Below are 7,705 nucleotides of genomic sequence, written 5' to 3' on the forward strand. Positions count from 1 at the left end.
AATGGGGGAGGAGGAACTGCAGGCGGTGAGCAGGGACCATCCTCAAGAAAAGTGACTATGGTAGAAAGCAGGAGGGGACCAGCAACTGGATGAATGGATATGGTGAACCCAAGGTTGAGAAGGGGAAAGTGCTGACACGTCATGGGATTGGCAACCAATGTCACAAGACAATTATGTGTATTGTTTAATGAGAAACTAATTTGCTCCTTAAACCTTCCCCTAAAGCACAGTAAAAGGTGGTCTTGGGGAACCTGTAACTCAATTGGCATAAAAGATTACAGAGAAAATGTTGTATGTTTTACTTTGGTGAGTAGTATCTGGGGTTGTAAACGACCATGAGCAGCCATCTAAGATACTCCACTGGTCTCACCCCTTCGGGAGCAAGGAAGAATGAAGAAAACTAAAGATATAAAGGAAAGATTAGTCCAAAGGACTCATCGACCACAACTACCACGGCCTCCACCAGACTTGGTCCAGAGTAACTAGATGGTACCTGGCTACCACCACTGACTGCTCGGAGAGGGATCAAAACAGGAGGTCTCAGACAGAGCTGGAGAAAAATGTAGAACAAAATTCTACTTAACAAAAAATGACCAGACTTACTGGCCTGACAGAGACTGGAGAAACCTTGAGAGTATGGCCCCTGGACACCTTTTCAGCTCAGTACTGAAGTCACTCCTGAGGTTCACCCTTCAGCCAAAGATTAGATAGGCCCATAAAACAAAACGAGACTAAAGGGGCACACCAGCCCAGGGGCAAGGACTAGAAGGCAAGAGGGGACAAGAAAGCTGGTAATAGGGAACCCAGGGTCAAGAAGGGAGAGTGTTGACGTGTCGTGGGGTTGTTAACCAATGTCATAAAACAATATGTGTACTTACTGTTTAATGAGAAGCTAGTTTGTTCTGTAAACCTTCATCTAAAATACAAAAAGAAAAAAAAAAACCTATGAGGCAGGCAGTTCTACTCTGTTACGTGGGGTTGTTATGAGTTGAAATCAACTCGATGACACCTAACAACAAGAAAGAAACCTGGATATGGAGGAAGGAGAGAGATGGGGCAGCATTAGAGAAAGAGGAGGCAGCTTATCTCATTTAATCCTCACATGTACAAAGCTGAACTCATGCTTTTTTGATCCTCCCTCGCTCATCACAAATCAGAGAGCTCATCCAACTCTGTTCTTCCTCCAGAATTCCTTCTAACTCCATAAATGGCAAGTTGTTTATGCCATAAACCTGGGAGTTTTCCTCAACACATTTCTCTTCTCAGCCCACATTCCATCAATTGCTAACACTTGGGGGATTTTATCACCTACTTTTCTCTCAAGTCTCTTTTCTTGCAATCTCCAGAGCCATCATTCATTCCAAGTCACCCCCATCTCTTCTAAAAACGAAATGAAACCCCGTGCCGTCGAGTCGATTTCGACTCCTAGCAACCCTATAGGACAGAGTAGAACTGCCCCTTAGAGTTTCCAAGGAGCGCCTGGCAGATTCAAACTGCCGACGCTTTGGCTAGCAGCCGTAGCACTTAACCACTACGCCACCAGGGTTTCCCCATCTCTTCTAGATAACTGAAATGGCCTCAAAATTGGGCCTTCCGCTTCTGTGTTGTGCTCAGAGTAATTATACGGAAACCTGTGAGAGCCGGAACTCGACAGGACTGCCTTGTTTTTCCAGGTCTCACAAGTTTTCTACCTTTGACAAGGTGCAGTTTTACCACTTTTCTATCGCTCTCTATTAGTTGAAAATATTTGAGTTTTCCTTCTCGGACAGGTTTCTGCCTCACACAGGCTTTCGGCTTTCGCAGATTTTACTGTATTTTAAACCTCAACATCTGATTTTATCACTGTCAGCTTAAAACATTCCAACACTTTCCCTCAGCTCCTGGAAGACAGTAAAAATCCTCAACAAATCTCAATGCCCTGCCCAGTCTAGCCCCTGCCTACCTTCCCAGCTTCATCTTCTTCTGCTCTCACCATTCAATGCCCTGTTCACTAATTCTTTGACTGCACTAAGTTCCTGCCCCCCTCAGGGACTTCGTACTTTTTCTTTCATCCACAGCTCCTCCGCCAACCAAAAACCACCACCTGCTGTGGAGTTGATTCAAACTCACAGCAACCTCCCTCCCCACATGTGTCAGAGTAGAACTATGCTCCATAGGGTTTTCAGTGGCTAATCGTTCAGAAGTAGGTTGCCAGGCCTTTCTTCTGAGATGCCCCTGTGTGGACTCAAACCTCCAACCTTTAGGTTAGCAGCCGAGAGCATTAAGTGTTTACACCACCCAGGGACTCCCTGTCCCAAAAAACCCCGTTGCCGTCAAGTTGATTCTGATTCATAACCACTGTGTAGGACAGAGTAGAACAGCTCCATAGGGTTTCCAAGGAGCGGCTGGTGGATTCAACTGCTGACCTCTTGGTTAGCAGCTGTAGCTCTTAACCGCTGCACAAAATTCGGTTAATTCTCAAACTCATCCTTCAGGTCTCAACTTACACATTACATCCTCAAAAAGTCTTCCTTGACTCTCTAAGAGGTTAGCAGCACTGTTAAGTTTTCTGTGTCCTCTGCACTGCTCCTTCCGAGCACCCAGCACAGACACAACTTTGACTCACTCTGTGTTCTTCCAGTATACTTTAAGCAGAGCTTCATTCCGGTTCGAACCCCTGCTGAGCATTTGCATTTCTAACAAGTTCCCAGGCGATGCTAATGCTACTGGTTAGGGACCAATTCTGAGAGCCACTAGTAGAGCAGTGGTTCTCAAAATACATTATACATAAGAAACATCTGGGGATCTTGTTAAAATAAAGATTCTGATTCGGTATATCTGGGGTGGGAATGCAGATTCTCAGCAGGAGTTCAAACCAGACCATACAGGTTCAAAACCCTGACTTCAAGTTGCGGGAAGGCAGGAACCACCATGTCTATTTCTCCACTCTCCGAGATGCTCACATATAGTGGAGACTCAATAAGTGTTGAATGAATAAATGTGGAGCCACAACTCCATCAGGTAGGTAAAATTATGCCAATTTTAAAAACATTTTATTTGGAAATCATTTCATACTTATAGAAAAGTTGCAAAAATAAAGATGGCACAAAGAACACACATATACCCTTTTTCCAGATTCACTGATTAATATTTTACCTCATTTATTTTATCATTTGCTCTCTCTCTCTCTTTTATTATATACAATTACATATTACATATATATAACTTTTTTCTGAACCATCTGAGGATACGTTACATATATCCTGTCCTTTTGCCCCTGAATACTTCCCTGTGTATTTCCTAAGAATGGGGATACTGTCTTACATAACCACAGTGCAGTTATCAACTGCAGTAAATTTAGCCCTGATATAATTCTTTTATCTAATCTGCAGTTTGTATTCTAATTTTGGCAATTGATCTAATAAAGCCCTTTACAGCACAGGATTCAGCCTAGGGTCAGGCACTGCACTTAGTTGCCATGTCTCCTTGTTGTTAGGTACCGTCCAGTTGACGCCAACTCAGTGACCCTGTGTGACAGAGCAGAACTGCCGCACAGGGTTTTCTGGGCTGTAATATTTACGTGGGTAGATAGCCAGGTCTTTCTCCTGTGGAGCCCCTGAGCGGGTTTGAACTTCCAACCTTTTGGTTAGCAGCTAAGAGCTTAACCGTTGTGCCACCAGGGCAACCTCATGTTTCTTTAGCCTTCTTTAATCTGGAAAAGCACTTTCAAATAGAAATATGATTTGAGACCCATTAAAAAAGTAAAAAGATACAGGTGAAATTCGTTTTAATTGATGAATTAATTTTAACAATGTATTTTCTTTAACCTAATACCTCAGACATATTATTTCAACACAGAATTAATACAAAAATTATTAATTAGCTATTTCACATTTTTTTACTAAGTTTTTGGAATCCAGTTTATATTTCACATGTACAGCACATCTCAGCCTTATTAGCCACATTTCAAGTGCTCAGCAGCCACGTGTGACTAGTGGTGACCACACTGGACCATGCAGATATAGAACATTTCCATAGCCTTTTTTTTTCTTTTATGACACTTACATCAACCCCAGTGCCGTCGAGTCATACATATATACATATAAAACCAAAACCAAACCCATTGCCATCAAGTCAATTCCGACTCATAGCAACCCTATAGGACAGAGCAGAACTGCCCCATAGAGTTTCCAAGGAGCACCTGCTGGATTTGAACTGCCAACCTTTTGGTTAGCAGCCATGGCTCTTAACCACTATACTACCAGGGCTTACATATATATGTATAATTTTTTTTTTTAAGAATTCAGTGTTCTTCCCCCCCTCCCACCACCTTTTTTTAAATTTTATTTTTGGTGAACACATCAAAACATGCTCCCATTCAACAATGTCTACACATATTGTTCTATGACATTGGTTACATTTTCTACATTGTGTCAACATTCTACCTATTTCTGCTCTAGTTGTTTCATCCCTATTAATGTAGACTCACTGCCCCTTGAACTTCTCACCTATGTTTTAGAGTTCCTGTTGTCCCTTTAGTCTCATATAGTTTTTTTTTAAGTGCAATAGTAAAGGATAATTGTGATGCAGTGAATTACGTAGTATGGCCCTTCTAGCTGTAGTTTTTGTGACTCCCACACAAAGATTGGGTGGGACTATGTAAATACAGTGTTTGTGGCCCACCAAGGGGATCTGACAGTCTGCTAAGAATGCAAATAAGGTACATGGTGCCCCTGTAGGGGTGGGATCATGCAAATAAGGTGTATGGAACCCTAACAAGGAAATTGTCAGTTTTGCCACCCCATTAGGCTTAAAAAGAGAGCCAATCCCAGAGCAAGGGGGGACCTCACTGCCACCAAGAAGAAAAGCTGGGAGCAGAGCACATCCTCTGGACCTGGTGTCCCTGCACTGAGAACCTCGTAGACCCAGGAGACAGAGAGAGAGTTATAACACCAGAGATGGCCCCAGACTCTGAGAAGCAGTGGCAGAGAAACAGCAGCAGCAGAACCAGGACACTGATGTGAGATGGCACAGTTGGTTTCCTGACCCACGCAGCAAGGCAGTTACAGCGGGTATGCTGCAGACCCACAGTGCAAGAGAGCTGAGTCCCTTTAAGCAGGAGGCTTCCCAGCAGAGTGGGGTGCCTCCAGACACTTGCCAATGGAGTTAGGCGTACCAACCCACAGGGCCAGAGAACTGAGCACCTCCAGGCCAAGGCTTACTGATGGAGTGGGGTGCTCCAAAGCACTTACGGTGAAGCTGAAGAGCTTTGCAACACTTGCGCCAGCAGGGCAGAGGCCAGGCCAAGGGGCCAAGGAGCTGAGGGCCAGAGAGAGGCCTGCCTATGGGCACAGGTGGGAAGAGGCTGTCCTAATTGAAGAACTGTATCTTGAGTCATTACTGATCCTGAATTCAGAGGCATAACTAGGGGGTGACAGGTAGGGTGCCGTGCCCTGGGCATTGCATGTGTGCCCTGGGCACCACTTGAGGCGGGGTGCCAATTAGCAGTTTCTGTTGGCCATCACGGCTTCCACCACCAGCTGTGAGAGATCATTCAGCAACGTAACACTAGTGTATTTTTACAGAAATTTCTGCGTTTGTTTGAGAGCCCCCACCTCCCCATGCAAGGTATTTTCATAAGCATGCTCTGCTGGGGTTTTTTTTTTTTTACAGTAACACGTGGAAGGGGCTTGGCATGAGGCCCTCACAAGGGTGCCTTGAGAGGGGAGAACGTAGCCAGCTAACAAACACAGAGGGTGCACGTTATTTTCATAAAAATACAGTAATTGCCCTGGGCACTATTTTCTTTAGTTAGGCCCCTGCCTGAATTGTTCCCTAATAAACCCCGTAACTGTAAGTATGGTCTGTGAGTTCCGTGTAGCCATTTCAACAAATCAGCAAATCCAGCGGAGAAGTAGAGAGTGCCATGGGAGGGACAGCTGGTGTCAGAACTGGTTAAAAGGTGAGAGGGTGGAGCTGTGTCTTGACCTTGTCTCATAGGAATCAGCCTTAGGCTGTTGACCCTGATAGTGATTCTCCTCCTGACTTGTGAAGTTAGACAAGGAGGTCTGATGCCACCCACCCCCGTCCTCCCCCCTCCCCCCCCCCCACCACCCTCCACCATGGTATTCTGGAGCAAAACTGTTTTTTGTTTAAAGATGACTTCAGGGAATAGTTTAGTTTCAAAGTTTGAAAAGTATCCTAAGGCAGTAGTCTCAAAGATTCCTCCAGCCTCAGTGGGTCCGGTAAGTCTGGATTAGTTGGAAGTTTGTACTCCCTTATCCCCTTTTTAAAGTAGACTGCTCCTCATTTTGAGTTTTATGATGTTTCTTCATGATTAGAATCTCAGTCAGAATACTTTCTAAATGATGTTATGTTTTCTCAGGGCATTACATCTGGAGGCTCACAACTGGTGACATCAATTTTAATCATTTGTCAAGATGTTGTCTGATTTCTCCTCTGTACAATTTTTCCCTTGCAATATTTTTAAATAAAAAAAACCCTGAGACTTGTTTAAATGATTTGCCCAAGATTGTACAAATGGTAAGTGGCAAAACTGGGATTTGAACCCAAGCCTCTCTCTCTCCACCACTGTGGCTTTATCACATTTACAATGTTGATAAGAGCTGGCTTGAGCCATGGGGTGTGATGATAATGTCTTAAATTTTGTACCATGATGAGAAGGGTTTCTTGCTTTGTTTTGTCTCGTCTTCCTTCTATGGCTAACTGCTAGGGAACAAAGCCAGGCCAAAACATGTAGGCATAGCCTAGTAACTCGGTACCCCTTCAAGCCAGTGTTCTTTAAATATTTGTTCAATATTCTTTGACTCTTCTGGGCAGCTTCCAGAAATTTGAACTACAAATGTACTCAACACACACACCGATTAACATTTGCACAATTAATTGCAGTATTGTTTGTAAGAGTAAAAGGTTAGAAACAAAATGTCCATCAATAGGGAACTAGTCAAATAAATTGTGATACATCCATCCAATTAAACGTTATACAGTAGATGAAAAGAATGAGGTGGCTCTATTTGTAGCAATGTGAGCACATATCCAAGTTATAACTATTAAGGCAAAAAAGAGCAAAGTGCAGGAACAGTGTGTATTGTATGCCACCATTTGGATTTACTTTTCTAATAGCAAAATTAATAGATACTTTTTCAGCACTTGCCTTGTGCCAGGAACAGTTCAAAGTGTTCTACATTTTATCCAATGCTATATGCAGGTATATTACTTTCTCCATTTTACAAATACAATTTAGAAAGGAAAATAGAGAAGGGAATGAATTGTCCACCTCTAGTGGCCCCAATAAATTATACCTCCTCACTCTCAATTCACAGCCAGTTGAGAGACAGGCACATGAGGCAAGCAGAACATCAAAATACCTAATAAAGAAAGCTCTTGGAGAATTGGTTTTAAATGTTTTATTCAAGTGAGTTTGCTGTTGTCATTTTTGTTAGGTGCCATCAAGTCTATTCCAACTCATAGTGGCACCATGTGACAAAGTAGAACTGCCTTATAGGGTTTTCTAAGTGGTGCAGTGGTTAGGCGCTCGGCTGCTAACAGAAAGGTTGGTGGTTCAAACCCACCAGCCACTCCAAGGAAGAAAGAAGTGGCAGTCTGCTTCTGTAAAGATTACAGCTTTGGAAACTCTATGTGGCAGTTCTACTCTGTCTTACAGGGTCGCTATGAGTCAGAATCGACTCAACAGCACCTAACGACA

The sequence above is a fragment of the Elephas maximus genome, chromosome 4 (genome assembly GCF_024166365.1).
Source record: "Elephas maximus indicus isolate mEleMax1 chromosome 4, mEleMax1 primary haplotype, whole genome shotgun sequence".
In the NCBI taxonomy this organism is placed as follows: domain Eukaryota; kingdom Metazoa; phylum Chordata; class Mammalia; order Proboscidea; family Elephantidae; genus Elephas; species Elephas maximus.